Raw genomic sequence first — 19,939 nt, forward strand, 5'->3', positions numbered from 1 at the left:
CTTGGGCCTGGGTATCAAGAAAACTCTTGAAAGAAAGGATGATTTGTATGTATTCGTGCTGGGCTATGAAAATACTTCTATCTCCATGAAAAAAAAACAGGAAAATAACTTCTATCCTTAATGAAAGGATACAATATCCTTTGGAAGATACTGAACATTTAAACTTCAAATTTCCATAATACGCTACAGTCAGTATACAGTAAGAGACCTGAGTAAAGGAGAAAAACGATCCAAAAACTTGAGTAAAAATGTGGTCACTTGTCCCCAGAAAAATCAGGTACATTCTTGATTCTTTCCTAACTTAGACATGATTTAAATATTCACAGCATTGCAAACTACAAAATTTCACAAAACAAAATTGTAGCAGACACTTCATTTCTACCCCCATTATCACGCCACTGGTAGTTATCTACTTGATGTGGAGAGCAAACATAACATTCCAGGAATGATATCTCTAAAATAAACATTGCCTACAACTGATGCTCTAACCCGATATGTATGGCAGACAGCTGGGATTTGAGAGCGCTTAAGCATCTACTAGTGGGTCAGTACAACTTGCAAGCTCATTGTTTTTGTTTTTCAATTTTTTTCTTGTGCTTTGCAGTGAATGCAGCAGGACTCACTGTTTTTGTATCCAAAGAGTTTGATCCTTTTGAGCTGTGATAGCATAAAAATTGCAGAAACATGAGAAACTACAAAGGTATGAATTTTACAAGAAGAAGACAGTATTTTGCAACAGCTTCTCAATACTTTTTGAACAAAATCTACAATGGCATTTGTCTCCACCAGATGGCTCTACCCAAGAAAAAACACCACATCACTATCTCCAAATGAATTAGTTTAACAATGTAATTTCACTTAGCCCAAGCCTTTTTCATTGCTGTATAGTAATAGGACTACATAATAAAGATTGGACACAGCTGGGAGGAATTTTGGCAACTTTTATGAGCATGTTGGCTGTGCCAATGATTTGAAGTGCTATTGATGAGTGCTGCTAGATGTTTCATAATATGTAGGGAAGTGCCAGACTAAGAATATTTGGTTCATACTTGGCATGACTTTCAAAGCCCTCACCAGATTTTCATGCAGGTAAATAAAACAATTTGTTTATCTGAGCCTGGAATCTAATTCTTTTTTTATCTATAACACAATTTATTTTTTGCTTAGTATTAACACATGCAAAACATTTTAAGCCTATGTCCTCATCTTAATCATAGGAAGATGGTACTTTGTTTTTGTTCAAACTCTTCCAAGAGTTCCTCGCACTATGGAAATGTCCCTGACAGGCAGTGCCACTCATGGCATTTGAACCAATAGCACAAACTTATATCGTTGGCACTTGTAGCTGAGGCAAATACTTGCCAGTAAAAAAATTGAGACACCATTAATAGTAATTGATAGGAAGTCAGCAATTTGAGAACAGCCTGGCCAACATGGTGAAGCCTTGTCTCTACTAAAAACACAAAATTAGCTAGGCATGGTGTCACATGTCTATAGTCCCAGCTACTCTGGAGGCTGAAGCAGGGGACCCGCTTGAACCCAGGAAGTGGATGTTGCAGCAAGCCGAAATCACACCATTGCACTCCAGCCTGGACAACAAGAGTGAAACTCCAGCTCAAAAAAAAAATTGTAATTTATAGACATGAAATGTAATGATCTCATCGCATTTTATTAATGTCTATTATTTTAATTTTGTGGCATAATGAATGATAAGAAAACTATGTCATAAAAATTATTACTTGAAATTGCCTGTTGTTCTTCAGTCTTTTTCTACCTTTTCAATTTTCCAGTCCCAGAGATCTGCCATGAAACTTCTCTGGTGTCCCCTGGACTGCTATTTCTTTTTTCAATAGCTAAGTTTCTGTTGACTATCAAAGCATATGATTTCTGTGGTCCTTTGAGATACTCAAGACAGAATGTGTATCTTCTCATGTGGTTTGAAGATAGGATTTATCTTTTGAAATGCTGTGTCTTGTCTCCATCCCATGCAACACAGGGAATTATTTTAACACACTCATAAATAAGGTCCAGATCATTTGCAAGAATATTATACTTCCTCATTTTCTCACTTCAACAATCTGTAATTTGTCTTGACATGTTATCCCTCCTGCAATTAAGGTTATTTCTCTCCTTCTCATATCATATATAGACAGGTCTAGTCTGTCATTACTTATCCTAGCAATAGTTTTTATTCCAGTATCCTCCATATCTCTGCTCTTTCATTTTCTTCTACTTTGCATCCAGCATGGCTTCTAATTTAGCTTCTTCTAAGTTCTGCCTTGGTCATTACAAGTAGGTGCAAACATCTGACTACTTCATTTTGGCTACTTCTGTAGTCATGCTCAAGCATTATATATTAAAATACATATTCTATTACACTTTTCTTTCTTCTTTAAGTTATAGTAAGAACATATTTTTATTTAACATAATTTATTTTTTAAATTATATGTGCAGATGAGATTTTGCCATGAATTTTAACTTCAGAAAATGAAATATTTGCTATTCAAAAAGGGGCTTCCGGTCTGAAGAGAACAAAAAGTGTATATTAATACTGTCCCTCACCCTCGGACATTGTCTTTCTCCTCTCTGACATGTAGTTCTATCTGCATTTCAAGGTTCTTTCAAGTTTGTTTGCAATTAGGCTTTGCAACTGTTCCTGCCACTAATGATCTCCTCTCTAAAATCCTATGGCTCTATTTACTGTAAGTAATTAGCACTTAGAATTGAACCACCTCTGTGGATTTGGGGTGTGTGCATATGTGGGCATAACTGCCTCCTCAACTGCAGTGTAAGCTTCTAGGAGGCAAAATTGTTTGCCATGATCTTATACCCCCTACCACTATACTCTGCACAAAGTTAGAACTTAATAAATTCTGGTTAAGTAAATAAACTAATTTTTAAACTTTATGTAGTAGTATAGTTCTTGTCACATCTCTTACTACACCACTTGTCAGACCAAACCTTAACGGATTCTTTATATGTCTGATCCTCTCACAAACTGTAAGTTTCTTGAGGGAAGTGACCATGATTATTCACCTTTGTAATCTCGGGATCTAAGCAGACTGACTAATAAAAATCATCCAGTATGTGTGTTTATAAATGACTAAAAGGATTTATTAATTAAATTTATGGATTCTGATGTAATTATAAATTGTTATATTTATAACTATAAATATTAGGTTGGCAACAACCTAATAAGAATCAATGCAATTAAATTCACTGTAACGTATGAGAAATCCCAGAACAAAGGTTCCCAGAATTGTAACTGCAGATTTGGATTATTTTTTGTTCTGACCTCATGTCTAATTTTCAATCCTCTTCTTGGCAGAAATTTTCTCTACAAGGGAATTATTTGAAAGAATTCTAAGAAAATATAGGTAAGCTCATCCTGGGGTTAGAAGATTTTATCCTTCTTTGAAACCATCATTCTCAGCAAACTGACACAAGAACAGAAAATCAAACACTATATGTTCTCAACTCATAGGTGGGTGTTGAACAATGAGAACACATGGACACAGGGAGAGGAGCATCACACACTGGGGTCTGTAGGGGGAAAATAGGGGAGGGACAGCGAGGGGTGGGGAATTGGGGAGAGATAGCATGGGGAGAAATGCCAGATGTAGGTGATGGAGAGGAAGGCAGCACATCACACTGCCATGTGTGTGTACCTATGCGACAAGCTTGCATGTTCTTCACATGTACCCCAAACCCTAAAATGCAATAAAAAAAATTGAAAAATAAATAAATAATTTCTAAATGAAAAAAGAATTCACAACCATTGCAGAAATGCTAAAAAGAAATATAGTCAAAATATACCATCCATAATACTAACAAAGATGATTAATGTTTTTATATATTTCTTTCCAGTCTCTTTTCTATACATCTGTATATCTATGATTTACAGAATTAGAATCATGTAACATAACCAGGTGTTTTCACCAATGTTTACATTATATCAGTAGCTAAAACAAAATTCTATTACATAGGTTCTCAAATGTTCTTGTCTTAGGACCCTTTTACACTTTTAAAAATTATCAAGAACACCAAAGACCTTTGTGGATTAAAGCATTTTTTTTAACTTGAGACACAGTCTCACTCTGTTGCCCAGGCTGGACTGCAGAGGCAGGATCTCAGCTGTCAGCTCACTGTAAACTCCGCCTCCTGGATTCAAGCGATTGTCCTGCCTCAGCCTGAGTAGCTGGGACTGCAGGCATGTACCTTACACCCAGCTAATTTTTGTATTTTTTCTAAAGACAGGGTTTCATCATGTTGGCCAAGCTGTTCTCAAACTCCTGGCTTCAGGTGATCCACCTGCCTCAGCCTTCCAAAGTGCTGGGATTACAGGTGTGAGCCACCACACCTGGTCAAATTTTTTAACATTTTAATTAACTTCTTAAAAATACCAATAAACCAAATACATGGTAACAAACTATTTACATGAAAAAGTACATATTTTCAAAACAAAAACAAGACTACATACTTTATAAAATAAAACAAAAAATTTAGTAAGAATTGTGGCACTGTTTCTACATATTTGTAAATCTCTCTACTGTCTGACTACATAGAAAAAAGATAGACTCTCATATCTGCTTCTACACTCATTCTCTTGTTTTGTCACACATCGTGCAGCCTCTGGAAAATCACTATGCAATCATGAGAGAATAAGAATAAAAAGGGCAAATAACTTCTTAGTGCAACTGATCCTAATACAATGCAGAGCACCAACCCTGCATAGTCAAAAATTCATGTGTAATTTTTAAATGCCCAAAAACTTAACTACTAATAACCTACTTTTGACTGGAAGCCTTATCAATAACATAATTAGTCAACTAACACATAGAGTAGTATCTACATATATTTTGTGCATTCATGACACACCTAACTTTTTCTTAATTTTTTAATATTTTTAGGCTATGTGATTTATTTGCAAATTTTTTCAAAATATCACAAATCTCAAAAAAATGTTCAATTTTTATTTTAGGTCGAGCAGTACATGTGAAGTTTTGTTACACAGGTAAACTTATGCCATGGAGATTTGTTGTACAGATTATTACATCACCCAGGAATTAAGCCCAGTACCCAATAGTCATCTTTTTTTTTCCTCTCCCTCCTCACACTCAATCATCAAGTAGACCTCAGTGTCTGTTGTTTCCTTCTTTGTGTTCCTAAGTTCTCATCATTTAGCTCATTTAGCTCCCACTTATAAATGAAAATGTGCAGTATTTGGTTTCCTGTTCCTGCATTAGTTTGCTGAGGATAGCCTCCAGCTCCTTCCACGACTATGCAAAAGACATTATCTCATTCTTTTTTATGGCTGCGTAGTATTCTATGGTGTATATACCACATTTTCTTTATACAATCAGTCATTGATGGGCATTTAGGTTAATTCTCTGTCTTCACTATTGTGAACAGTGTTGTAAGGAATGTTTGTGTGCATGTGTCTTTATGGTAGAATGACTTATATTCTTCTGGATATATACCCAGTATGACATTCTTGAGTCAAATGGTAGTACTGCTTTTAGTTATTTGAGGAATCGCCATACTGCTTTCCACAATGGTTGAACTAATTTACACTCCCACGAACATTGTATAAGTGTTCCCTTTTCTCCACAACCTCACCAGCATCTGTTATTTTCTAGCTTTTTAGTAATAGCCATTCTGAGTGGTGTGAGACAGTATCTCATTACAGTTTTGATTTGTATTTCTCTAATGATCAGTGATATTGAGGTTTGTTTGTATCCTTTTTGGCCACATGGATGTCTTCTTTTGAGAAGTGTCTGTTCATGTCCTTTGCCCACTTTTTTATGGGGTTGTTTTTCTCTTGTAAATTTGTTTAGGTTTCGTATTGATACTGGATATTAGACCTTTGTCAGATGTATAGTTTGCAAATATTTTCTCTCATTTTATAGGCTGTTTACTCTGTTGATAGTTTATTTTGCTGTGCAGAAGCTCTTAACTAGATCCCACTTGTCAATTTTTGCTTTTGTTGCAATTCCTTTTAGTGTCTTCATCATGAAATTCTTACTTGTTCCTGTGTCCAGGATGATATTGCCTAGGTTGTCTTCTAGGGTTTTTAGAGTTTTGGATTTAATATTTAAGTCTTTAATCTACCTTGACTTGATTTTTTTATTGGGGGAAAAGAAGGGGTCCAACTTCAGTCCTCTGCATATTGCTAGCCAGTTATTGCAGCACCATTTATTGAATAGGGAGTCATTTTCCCACTGCTTCTTTTTGTTAGCCTTGCCAAGAATCAGGTAGTCATCAGTGTGCAGCCTTATATTTGGGCTCTCTATTCTGTCCCATTGGTCTATGTGTCTGTTTCTGTACCAGTACCATGCTGTTTTGGTTACTGTAGTCGTAGTTTGAAGTCACGTAGCATGATGCCTCCAGCTTTGTTCTTTTGGCTTAGGATTGCCTTGGCTATTTTGGCTCCTTTTTGGTTCCACATGAATTTTGAAATAGTTTTTTCTACTTCTGTGAAGAATGTCAATGGTAGTTTGATAGAAATAATATTAAATTTGTAAATTGCTTTGGGCAGAATGGCCATTTTAATGATATTGATTCTTCTATCCATGAACAAGGGATATTTTTCCATTTGCTTGTGTCTTCTCTGATTTCTTTGAGGAGTGTTTTGCAATGCTCACTGTAGAGATCTTTCACCTTCCTGATTAACTGTATTCAACGGTATTTTATCCTTTTTGTGGCAATTGTGAATGGAATTCCCTTTCTGATTTGACTCTCGGCTTGGCTGTTGTTGGTATATAGGAATGCTATTGATTTTCATGCATTGATTTTGTATCCTGAAAGCTTGCTGAAGTTGTTTAACAGCTGAAGGAGCTTATGGGCCAAGACTATGAGGTTTTCTAGATATAGGATCATGTGATTCACAAACCGAGATAGTTTGACTTCCACTCTTCTTATTTTTATGCCCTTTATTTCTTGCTCTTGCCTCACTGCTTTGGCCAGGAATTCCGATACTATGTTGAATTGGAGTGGTGAGAGAGGTCATCCTTGTCTTGTGCTGTTTGTCAAAGGAAATGCTTCCAGCTTTTGCCCTCTCAGTATAGTGTTGGCTGTGGTTTGTCACAGATGGCTCTTATTGTTTTGAGATACGTCCCTCAATACCTACTTTTTTGAGAGTTTTTAACATGAAGGGGTATTGAATTTTACTGAAAGCCTCTTCTGCAACTATTAAGATAATCATTTGGTTTTTAGTCTTTAGTTCTGTTTATGTGATGAATCACATTTATTGATTTGCATATGTTGAACCAACCTTGCATCTCCAGGATGAAACCTACTTGATTATGGTGGATTCACTTTTTGATATGCTGCTGGATTCAGTACTTTGCAAGTACTTTGTTGAGGATTTTTGCATCAATGTTCATCTAGGATATTGGCCCAACGTTTTCTTTTTTTGTTGTGTCTCTGTCAGATGTTGGTATCAGGATGATGCTGGCCTCATAGAATGAGTTGAGGAGGAGTCCCCCTCATCAACTTTTTGGAGGAATTTCTATGGGAATGGTATCAGCTCTTCTTTGTACATCTAGTAGAATGTAGCTGCGAATCTATCAGGTCCTGGACTTTTTCTGTGGGAGGGTAGGCTATTTGTTACTGATTCAATTTTGGAGCTCGTTATTGGTCAGGTAATCAATTTCTTCTTGGTTCAGACTTAGGAGAGTCTATGTATACTGGAATTTATCCATCTCTTCTATGTTTTCTAGTGTGTGTGCATAGGGATGTTAGTAGCAGTTTCTGATGGTTATTTTTATTTCTGTGGGGTCAGTGGTAACATTTCCTTCGTCATTTCTACTTGCATTTATTTGGATCTTCTCTCTTTTTTCTTTTTTATTAGTCTAGTTAGCAGCCTATCTATCTTGTTAATTTTTTTAACAAAACCAACCCCTATATTTGTTTATCTTTTGAATGGTTTTTTGTGTCTTCATTTTCTTCAGTTCAGCTCTGATTTTGGTTATTTCTTGTCTTGTGCTAGATTTGTGGTTGGTTTGCTCTTGCTTCTCTAATTCTTTCCATTGTGATGTTAGGTTAATTCAAGATATTTCTAACTTTGGGATGTGAGCCTTTAGTGCTATGAATTTCCCTTTTAACACTGCCTTAGTTGTGCCACAGAGATTCTGGTGTGCTGTATTTTTGTTCTCATTAGTTTCAAATAACTTCTTGATTTCTGCCACAATTTCATTATTTACCCAGAGGCCATTCAGGAGCATGTTGTTTAATTTCCATGTAATTGCATTGTTTTGAGTAATTTTCTTAGTTTTGACATCTATTTTTATTGCACTGTGGTCTGAGAGTGTGTTTGGTATTATTTCAGTTCTTTTGCATTTGCTGAGGATTGTTTTGTACCCAATTATGCAGTCAATTTTAGAGTACTGCCATGTAGCAATGAGAAAAATGTATATTATGTTGTTCTGGGGTAGAAACTTCTGTAAAGTTCTATCAGATCCATTTGGTCCAAGATTGAGTTCAGGTCCTGGATATCTTTGTGGATTTTCTGCCTCTGTGAACTATCTAATACTGTCAGTGGAATGTTAAAGTCTCCCACTATTATTGTGTGTGAGTCTCAGTGTCTTTGCAGGTCTCTACGAATTTGTTTTTTAGGTTTTGGGGTACATGTGAAGAACATGCAAGATTGTTGCATAGGTACACACATGGCAGTGTGGTTTTCTGCCTTCTGTCCCCTTGCCTGTATCTGTCATTTCTCCCCATGCTCTCTCTTCCCACCTCCCCACCCCCCGTCCCTCCCGCATTTCCCCCAACTGACCCCAGTGTGTAGTGCTCCCCTCCCTGTGTCCATGTGTTCTCATTGTTCAACACCCGCCTATGAGTGAGAATATGTGGTGTTTGATTTTCTGCTCTTGTGTCAGTTTGCTGAGAATGATGGTTTCCAGGTTCATCCATGTAAAAAAAAAAAAAAAAAAGAAAAAAAGAAAAAAGAAATCAAATATTCCACAAAGAAAAGCCAAATATATAGGGGTAACAAAGAAAAGTGTTGAGGAATAATTTTACCTGATTGTGAGATGCACTGACTATAAAAGTTCTGTAAAATTAAGTTACATTGGTGTTAATGCTGCCACAACTCATCAGAAGTGGAAACAGAAGGAAATTCTGGAAATCTATGTTCATGAGCTAGTCCTCTTTTTAATCCATGTCTAAAATGTATTTGTCTAAGGCAAAGACCTAGTAAAGAGCCAATGAACAGAAGAAGAAAAAATCGACCCCAAAGTAATTTTAAATGAGAAATAAAATCTGGAGGGAAGCCATGCCAGAATTTATTGAAAAACAGATTTTTCTCCTTCGAAAATGTTATTAAAAAATACGAATGTTTTTGTGACTTATTGCCAAGTTTATTTTAGAAGCTCTCTGCTACTTAGATGTACCATACTATACAATGTGATGGATGGGGGCTATTAATCATTTTTACTGAAGTGCAGAACAGCCCATGCAACACACAGGTATTAAAAAAAAGGTGAAGGTATTCTAAGAGTACATTCGTTTCCTCATAAAATCACATTTCATGTAAAAAAAAAAATTTTGTTTTATAAATCCGAGTGCTCCTGTGTTGGGTGCATACATATTTAGTAAAGTTAGATCTTCTTGTTGAATTAAATCCTTTACTGTTATGTAATGCCCTTCTTTGTCTTTTTTGATCTTTGTTGCTTTGACATCTGTTTTGTCTGAAATTAGGATTCCAATTCCTGCTTTTTTCTGTTATCCATTTACTTGGTAGACTTTCCTGTATCCCTGTCTTATCAATCTATGGGTGTCATTTCATGTGAAATGAATATATTGAAGACAGGATACCATTGGATTTTGCTTTTTTATTCTGCTTGCCACTCTGTGCCTTTTAAGTGGGGCATTTAAAGCGTTCACATTAGCCGGGCGCGGTGGCTCAAGCCTGTAATCCCAGCACTTTGGGAGGCCGAGGCGGGTGGATCACTAGGTCAAGAGATCGAGACCATCCCGGTCAACATAGTGAAATCCCGTCTCTACTAAAAATACAAAAAATTGGCTGGGCATGGTGGCGCATGCCTGTAATCCCAGCTACTCAGGAGGCTGAGGCAGGAGAATTGCCTGAACCCAGGAGGTGGAGGTTGCGGTGAGCCGAGATCGCACCATTGCACTCCAGCCTGGGTAACAAGAGCTAAACTCGGCCTCAAAAAAAAAAAAAAAAAAAAAAAAAAAGCGTTCACATTCAAGGTTAGTATTGATATGTGTGAATTTAATCCTGTCATTGTGTTGTTAGCTGGTTACTATGTTGGCTTATCTGTGTGATTGCTCTCTAGTGACAATGTCTGTGTGTTTAAGTGTGTTTTTGTATTAGCTGGTAGCAGACTTTCCTTTCTATATTTAGTGCTCCTTTCAAGATCTCTTGTAGGGCAGTTCTGATGGTAAGAAACTCCCCCAACATTTGCTTATCTGTAAAGGATCTTATTCCTGCTTTGCTTAGGAAGCTTAATTTAGCTGTATATGAAATTCTAGGTTGAAGATATTTTTCTTTAAGAATGTTGAATATAGGCCCCCATCTCTTCTGGCTTGTAGGGTTTCAACTGAGATGTCTGCTGTTAGCCTGATAGTGTTCCCTTTGTAGGTGATACGCCCTTTCTCTCTACCTGCCTTTAACATTGTTTCATTCAACCTTGAAAAATCTGATGATTATGTGTCTTGGGAATGATCTTCTTGTGTAGAATCCTGCAGGAGTTTTCTGTATTTTCTGAATTTGACTGTTGGCCTCTCTAGCAAAGTTGGGGAAGTTTTCATGATGGATGATATCCTGAAATATGTTTTCCAAGTTGTTTGCTTTCTTCCCCTCCCATTCACAGAGTCCAGTACTTCATAAATTTGGCCTCTTTACATAATCCCATACTTCTCAAAGTTTTTGTTCATTCCTTTTTCTTTTTCCTTAATTTTGTTTGACTATCTTATTTCAGAGAACCAGTCTTCAAGTTCTCAGATTCTTTTCTCAGCTTGGTTTATTCTGCTGTTAATACTTGTGATTGTATTGTGAAATTCTTTCTTTGTGTTATCCAGCTCTGTCAGGCCTGTTAGGTTCTTTATTTATACCAGCTATTTTGTCCTTCAGCTCCTGCATTGCTTTTTATTGTGATTCTTGTTTTCCTTGGATTGGGTTTTACTGTCCTACTGAACCTGTTCCTATCTATATTCCAAATTCTACTTCTGACATTCCAACCAGTTCAGCCTGCTTAACAACTCTTGTTGAAGAACTCATTTGGAGGATATATGACACTCTAGCCATTTGAGTTACCAGAGTTCTCGCATTGGTTCTTTCTCATCTCTGCATGTGAGTATTCCTTTAATTGCAGTGTAGATTGAGTACAGTCAATAGACTTCTTTCCTAGATGTTTTCACCAGGCTGAGGTTTTTTACAGGGTCTTTATGTGAAACTGACTTCTTGTCTCTGGTTTCAGAGATGGGTATGTTAGCGAGTTATTTTTGGTGATGAAGCTTTGGAGTGTGATCTAGTAGGTGGCATTTAGGCTTACTGGTCACTTGGTAAACTCTAGGTCAGTTGTGTGGTCCCCCTATGTTTCCTCACAGCTGCAGCTGCATTCCCTCTCAGTGCTCTGAAAGTGTAACACTCTCCTTGAGAGCTAGCTATAGATCATGGTTTGGCACTCCTGGCTACCCACTACAACTCTGGAGCAATCTCGGTGTTTATACTCCTTCCCCAACTTGGAGGCAGCAGAGGAAAGGACCTTAGCAGTGGTTGTGGCCAAGCATCTTTTGCTTGTCTCCTGGGGGGCTCCACCCCACAGAGATGCAGGTCAATAATCACTCTGTGCAATCAACCCAGGATGAAGGGTCTGTGCTGTGAGCCTAAGCCAGGCATTTCCTGTCTGATGACAAGCAGTGGGGGGTGTGGGACCCACGGGAGATGAACTGGCCTCCTCTTCTTGGATTGACTAAAGCATGCTGGAGGTATGAATTTGGCACTTAGGGTCTTTGTTTCTTTGCTAGTCCCAGGGTATCCAGGGCAGTTTTACTGCAGAGGCAGTGGCAGAGAGGCTTTCGGTTGCCCCAGAGGCTCTGTCCAGGGAGTTACTGAGTTGTTACTGGCTCAATAGCTCTGGTGGGGGTGGTGGCTGGAAGGACAGGCCTGGAAGACCTGCCTGAGGAAGAGATATGGGAACGGGGACCCATCTAACAGTCTGGCCACTTTTCTATAGGGCTGCTGCAGCATACTAGGGGCTCTCTCCACTCCCTAGTCACCTCAGATTTTCCAGTACCTGGAGGTATCACCAGTGAAGGCTGTGAAACAGCAAAATGGCAGTCTGCCCCTCCTTCTGGCACCTCTATCCCAGGTACAGACCTGTTGCCAGCCTGAACACACCTATAGGAGGTGGCTGGAGACTCCAGTTGGGAGGTCCCACCCACTGAGCAGGAGTGAGACCGAGGACCGCAGTCTGGCCACATTTTTGTAGAGCAGTTGTGCTGTGCTAGGGGTACACTTCAGCCCCTGGTCACCTCAGACACTCCAAAGCCTGACAGTTAAGTCACTCAAGCAGTGAAGATAGCAGCCCACCCCTCCCTCTGGGAGCTCCATCCCAGGGAGGTTTCAAATCTCTATTGGCCAGAAAGCTGGAAACTATGGTTGGGAGATCTTGCCCAGTGATGAGGAATGGAATCAGAGACCCACTTTAAAAAGCAGTCTGGCCATGTTTTTACAGAGCGTGCTGTGCCAGAGGACCACTTCTGCCCCCAGTCAGCTTAGATTCTTCAAAGCCTGAAGGCTAGAACAGCTAAGTTGCCCAAAAAGCAAAGATGGTGGCCTTTCCCTACCTCTAGGAGCTTCATCCCAGGAAGTTTCAAATCTCTGTCAGCTTGAGAATACCAGTGGGGTAACTAGAGACTTCAGTTGGGAGGTCCCACCCAGTGAGAAGGGACAGGATTGGGTACCTGCTTTAAAAAGCCATCTGGTCACTTTTTGGTAGAGCAGTTGTGCTGGAGGATCTCTGGTCAGCTTGGATTCTCCAAAGACAGAAGGTTGGAACGGCTAAGTTGCCCAAACAGCAAAGGTGACAGCCCACCCCTTCCCCTGGGAGCTCTGTCCCAGGGAAGTGCAACACTGCTACCAGTGGCTAACTGGAATTTCAAGCTAGTAGGGCTTAGCCTGTGAGGTGCTGTGGAAGTGGGGCCTACAGACTATTGCTGCACAGCTCCCTGGATTCAGCCTCTTTTCTAGGGGTATATACAGGAGTCTAACCTCCCACCTTGCTGATGTTGCTTTTTTTTGGCTAGGAAGCCTGGAGAGTCCAACTGTCTAAGGCTCACAGGTCTCCACAAATGCCTGAGCAGCTGCTTTGCCAAAAACACATATTTCTGAAGGCCCTGGTGAAGTGGGCTCATGAGGGGATCTTCTGACCTGAGGGTTGCAAAGATCCATGGGAAAAACCTGGATTCTTAGGGTCACACATTCACTCACCATTTCCCTGAGTGAAGGGAGGTTCCCTTGGTTCCATGTTGCTCCTGGGTGGACTGTTGTCCTGCCCTGCTTTTTTCCATTCTCCATGTGTCAAGCTGTTTCTCTGATGAGTCCCAATGTTAGTACCTGGATGTTTCAGTTGAAGGCGCTGTATTTACTTGCCCCTTCCACTCCTCTGCATGAGAGCCACACATCTTAGCTGCTTCTAGTCAGCCATCTTGGCCACCTCCCTTAAACTTTTTTGCCAATATGTTTACTGAAAAGAATGCACTACTAAGTGGGTCCGCACTGTTCAAACCCATGTTGTTCAAAGATCAACTGTTTCATTATAAAAGCATTGTTGGCCTCAAGACCCAAAAAAGAGTCTCCAGTCACCTCTGTGAGTTCACAGACCACACTTTGAGAAACACCACCACACAGTACTGGACGTGCATGAGAAAATCTTAATAGACCTTTTCTTCAAATGCAGATTCTGTTGCATACACTTTAAGAGTTCCATATTGGTCCTGCCATCCCAGGTAGACCCTAGAATGCTGGTCCTGGCTGTAGGGTTCCGTCAGAATCCTGGAGGACAATAATTTGCCTATACACTACTATACCTCAGGTCCCACAACCACAATGGCACTATAAACAACCAGAGACTCGGCTGTGCTGGGCAAGCACTTGTGACTGGAAGTACCAAGGAAGGCTGTATTTTATTTTTATAATAAAAAATAAATATATTTATTTTTTGAAAAAGTTAACATTTATTTAGCTATAAATTTAAAAATTGAACACCATCTGTGACGGTTACTTTTGCATGTCAACTTAACTGGGAACCAGGGTCAGCTATAATGCTGGGTGTGTCTGTGAGGGTGTTTCTGGATAAGGTTAACATTTGCATCAGTTGACTGAGTAAAGCAAATTACCCCCTCCAATGTGAGTGAGCCTCATTCAATCAGTTGAAGGCCTAAACAGAATTAAAAGACTGATCATCTGAAAAGAAAGGAGAACTGCCTATCTTCTAGCTGAACATTAGGTTTTTCCTGCCTTTAGACTTGAACTGAGACATCTGCTCCATGGGTCTCAAGCCTGTCAGCTTGGAGACTGGGACTACACCATCGACATTCCTGGATATACAGATTGCAAACTCCACTCTTGGTATTTGTCAGCCTGCATTATCATGTGAGCCCATTTCTTTCAATATATATGCAGTGTCTTTCTATATGTAACTATACATTTATTGGTTTCTCTGGAGAACCCTGACTAATACACTATTCTTAGGCCATGCACAGTGGCTCATGCCTTAATCTCAGCACTTTGGGAGGCCGAGGTGAGTGGATCACCTGAGGTCAGGAGATCAAGACCATCCTGGCTAACATGGTGAAACCCTGTGTCTACTAAAAATACAAAAATCACTGGGCGTGGTGGCTCACGCCTGTAATCCAAGCACTTTGGGAGGCCGAGGCGGATGGATCACGAGGTCAAGAGATCGAGACCATGGTCAACATGGTGAAACCCCATCTCTACTAAAAATACAAAAAATTAGCTGGGCATGGTGGCACGTGTCTGTAATCCAAGCTACTCAGGAGGCTGAGGCAGGAGACTTGCCTGAACCCAGGAGGCAGAGGTTGCGGTAAGCCGAGATTGCACCATTGCACTCCAGCCTGGGTAACAAGAGCGAAACTCCGTCTCAAAAAAAAAAAAATACAAAAATCAGACAGACATGGTGGTGGGCACCTGTAATCCCAGCTACTAGGGAAGCTGAGGCAGGAGAATAGCTTAAACCTGGAAAGCAGAGGTTGCAGTGAGCTGAAATTGCACCATTGCACTCCAGCATGGGAGAAAAATAGAGACTCCATCTTGGGGAAAAAAAAAAAAAAAAAAAACATTTTTAGGAAAAAAAAAACAGTGATAGACACCAACACTAGTAGTGACTAGCCAAATATCACCTACTAAAGGAGCTGCTTTCAGTAATCCAAACCATTTATAAGGCCATCTCTAATGTGAGAAAGATGCAGGAGGTTGTAGCTAAGGAAATCCACGTATTCCAGAGCCACTGGCATGTCCAGCCCTATCAGAAGCTATATATGTCCCTGTCATGAGCTATGTGTTAGGTTTTGTGTGTGTGTGTGTGTGTGTGTGTGTGTGTGTGTGTTTGCCATCTAACACCTGTGTTTACACAAAATTATGTAATTATTATTTTGATGTTGATGTTAATCCTTCTATGGGGAGACACTAAAGTGATTATGAATAATCTAATTAGAGAGACAGAGCTCTGCTCATTATAAATTATTAAAATAGTCATCTAGTTTTAACTTTGGTTTTTAAATGTAACCATTGTGCCAGGAAGCTTATTCTTCTGGATGGGTGTCTAACAATGGAAACCTCTTTCTGGGAGTTGCAAAATGCCTTCCAGGCCCACATTCCTTTTAGAAAATTTTTTAATCATGCCTCATACCATTTTATTTTGCCTCCCTGCCACAACTGATTGTACTAGAGATGGATACTTTCCCTGGCCAACAGTTCATGAGATGCCCTGACTCAAAAACTCTGCCAAATATGGGCTTCCTAAACAGAACAATCAGACTTAAGAAGAGGTAGTTAGTAACTGCTGGATCACTTAAAGCAGGGACAGAGAATAGCTGTATCTCCGTAAGGGTGGCTGTCACTAAAGTAGAAAGCTACAGTGCCTGCTAAGTCATTGAAGCTGCTGGCAGATACCAGAGCAATCACAAGTCTTGGATCACGTTCCATCTCCAGGAGGCCTGAAAATGCATTTATTTTGCTTTAATTTATTAAGAAGCATAGTTTGTTCTTACAGCTTATAATGGTCTAAAGCACATACTGCTCTGTGAGATGGAAGACAACTTAGCCACACTTAATCTGCATGTTGTAGTGAAAAAAAAGTACTTAATATTTAGATCAGGTATAAAATCCAAAATGCCTACCCAGGCAAGGCAGGTAACATATATAAGTGAAGCCAGCCAAGTGTGAGATCAACGAGGAAGATACTTGCCCTGCTAACTGGAGCCACTGCTCCCCAGCTTTGGTCATAATTACCATTAAGAAGAATATTTGCATTGCTTGACAGAACTTCCAAGTTTTAAATGAGATAATGCATTTCAAGTGATTATTGTATGCCAAGCACATTGTAGTCGCTCATTAATATTAATTATTATTAGTTTTATATTCATCTACAGTCATTATTGGCAGTTATATATCTATAGGAATTATCTGAACAAATGATAGTACTTGAAAAATTTACATTTCCTAATTCCTTAACATATTTTTATCTCAAAAATATTTTTTGATCATGCTTTTTAAAATGCTTCTCTAGTTCTAATTGGTATCTTAATTGATTTATGAAGACCTCAAAATTCAAGGTATGCTTACTCATCTGGTTTGCTTTCTGCTAATGATTCATTTCTCTGGTTTAGAGAAACTCATTTTTGTGTTTTTCCAGCCTATCTTTTCTATGGGTAATTACCCCTTGCACACCTTCAGACATTGCCTATGAAACAAAAATGTAGATTGAATACAGTATAATTTTCTCCAAGTTGGTTTAGGTCTTTAATCAGAGACTGCCATTTCTGACTAGCTCTTCTAAACCAAATCAGTAAGTTTTGTTGCTTTAAAGGACGGGTATAAGTAATGAAGTTCAACTAAGAAATGAACAAGGAGATGGAATCTAAAAAAAAGCAGCATGGTAACACAACATACACACCTGCAGAGCACTTCCACATAACTGACAACTCCAGGCTTTAGAATGGTAGAAATAAATATATCTTACTTTGTTTAAAAAGAAAAAAAAAAGTAGAGAGCCCACAGCTAAAATGAAAGTAATTGGGCTTCCGTCTAACAACTATTACATACTAATATCCACAATATATTTAAGGCATGTCAAAATCTCAAAATAAGAAAATGTGTCTTGATGTAATCCATTCAAATCCAGTTTCCTACCTAGGGGAAGGATGTGATAGGGCAGAGCATACATGGATTTTGAAGTCAGACTGACCTGGATTCCAATTCTGAAATGCTTGTCAGATATGTATCTTGGCTAGTTCTTTGGCCTCTCTGAGCATGTGTTATCATCTCTAAAGATAGGACAACTAGACCTACTTTTTAAGGCTGTGATGAAGGTTAAATAAAATACCACAGAAAAGGTGCCTTCCCATTGCTACCATTTACTAGACATTTAACAAATGGCTTTCTTATTTCCATTCCCTCTTCGGAACACAATGTGAGGATCGACCGATTTTCCCATATGCCTCAGAAGATAAGTAGAGATATTTTGCATAGTCTTAAACACAATATGTATTAAAGGATGACGGATCTTCCCCCTTAGGCCCTAAGTGAGCACAGGTGTGGGCTGCTCCTTCATGGCAGGTAATCTATCTAGAGTAGGTGAAGTGAGAAATTTTATTAGTTTATTTACTTGCAAAGTTATTTACTTAACAAATATTGAACTCTATTCTGTGACAGGCACTGTAGATCCTGAAAGTAAATGACACCGCTGCCCTTGAGGAGCTCACAGCCCAAGTTGTAACAGATTCATCCTCAATAGCATTTCCTAAAGTATGCTCCACAGAGCACCAATTCCACAGGTTAAAGGTGTTAGAAGAAAACTAGGTTTAGGGAAAAGTTGTTAGTTTCTTTGCTATGAAGTTTTTCAGAACCAGTAGTGTGCTTGGAGACATAGAATGCAGTGTTTGTATTTGATCACAGAACCTTTTTATCAAGGAGCATCTCAAGAGACTAGTAGTGTTGCTCAGGTCATGCTTTGGAAAGAGTAGACTTAAAGTATAGCTGTGAGCATTCTCCCACAACAGCTATTCCTGCAAGCCTTCAGGGGAGGATGGGGGGGGAAGCCAGTAGTCTCCCTGATGCTGCTGTGCAGTGCTATTTCAGCCTTACATCCTGGAGTAGTAGGAGACCCATAAGCTTTCAACCCAAACTGCACTGGAAATTTGATTCTGCAGCTCATCTTTGTGACCTGGAGCAAGTTGTAAAAGCTCTTTGATCCTAAGAACATGTTTCCCTGCCTAAACAATGAAGATCATAATGATATCTTCTTTCTGGGGTTCTTGTGAGGAATAAATATAATAACAGGGAAAGTGTCAGGCATAGAGTAACAGTAGAACTTAATAGATAGCCCCTTCTCTTCCCTTTCCCCCCTTATTCTATGCTAGATTTTATTATATCCTGGGATGCAGAGAGCAATGAGTCAGAGATAAATACATGCTGCTGGTTTAAACAGCAGATGCATGTGCTTCATCATCTGTGCTTCCTCTGTTATTTTGCTTGTACCTGAAGAGTTTCATATCCCTTTGCACTTCTGTCTTCTAACCAGAAATGCTGAGACAACAGAAGGAAATGACAGAGTCTTCACCTTACCTTAACGAGAAATCTCCTGGTTATCTTTCAAGAAAAGATGTTCTTACATTGGCAGATCAATTTTTTTTTTTTTGAGACAGAGTCCCACTCTGTCACCCAGGCTGGAGTGCAGTGGCATGATCTTGACTCACTGCAACCTCTGCCTCCTGATTCAAGTGAACCTTCTGCCTAAGCCTTACAACTAGCTGGGATTGAAGGTGCCCTCACCATACCTGGCTAATTTTTGCATTTTTAGTAGAGGTTTAACCATGTTGGCAAGGCCAATCTCGAACTTCTGACCTCAAGTGATCCACCTGCCTCAGCCTCCCAAAGTGCTGGGATTACAGGTGTGAGCTACCACATGCACCCTTCAACTTATTTTGGAGTCCTACATTTTTACAACATCAACCAAACATTACCTTAACTCTATCTAAAATTCAGTAAAATTTAAGCTCCTCTAAATTCTTTATCCCCAGGACTCTCATGGTCTAGAATCTTTAAGAAAAAAAAAAAAAGATGATATTTAGCCCAACATTTCAAACACCCTGTGAAATGAAGTACCCTGTGAAATGAAATGAACAATACAGATTCCCTGGTCACAACTGTAGCCATGTTTGTCTAGAAATAGGTGAAATTTATTTTCGCTGATAAAACTAGAGCTGAAAAAAATAATCAGGTGAAACATGTCTTCATATATTTTCTATCATCAATAATAATACTCCACTCATTTAGCTTGTCAGAGAATGGGCTATTCCACGTAAGTGAATTTTCTAGATACTGAAGATTATAGTTGCCCTACTTCCTACTCCATTCATCTCAACTTGCTTGCAAAGAAGCATTAAAAAGCAGAGGGAAAAAAATGGAGAATATGTGGAGAAAGTCCTCATGCAGAATCCAGAGCAAAGTAGACAGCCTGATTAGCAATTCAGAACAGAGACTGGGGAGGTTGAGTGCGGTGGCTCAAACCTGTGATCCCAGCAATTTGGGCGGTCAAAGCAGGTAGATCACTTCTTGAGGCCAGGCATTCAAGACCAGCCTGACCTATATGCCAAAACCCTGATTTTACTAAAAATACAAAAAATTAGCCAGGCACGGTGATGTGCACCTGTAATCTTGGCTACTTGG

Source organism: Saimiri boliviensis, chromosome 3 (assembly GCF_048565385.1).
Source record: "Saimiri boliviensis isolate mSaiBol1 chromosome 3, mSaiBol1.pri, whole genome shotgun sequence".
Classification (NCBI taxonomy): Eukaryota; Metazoa; Chordata; class Mammalia; order Primates; family Cebidae; genus Saimiri; species Saimiri boliviensis.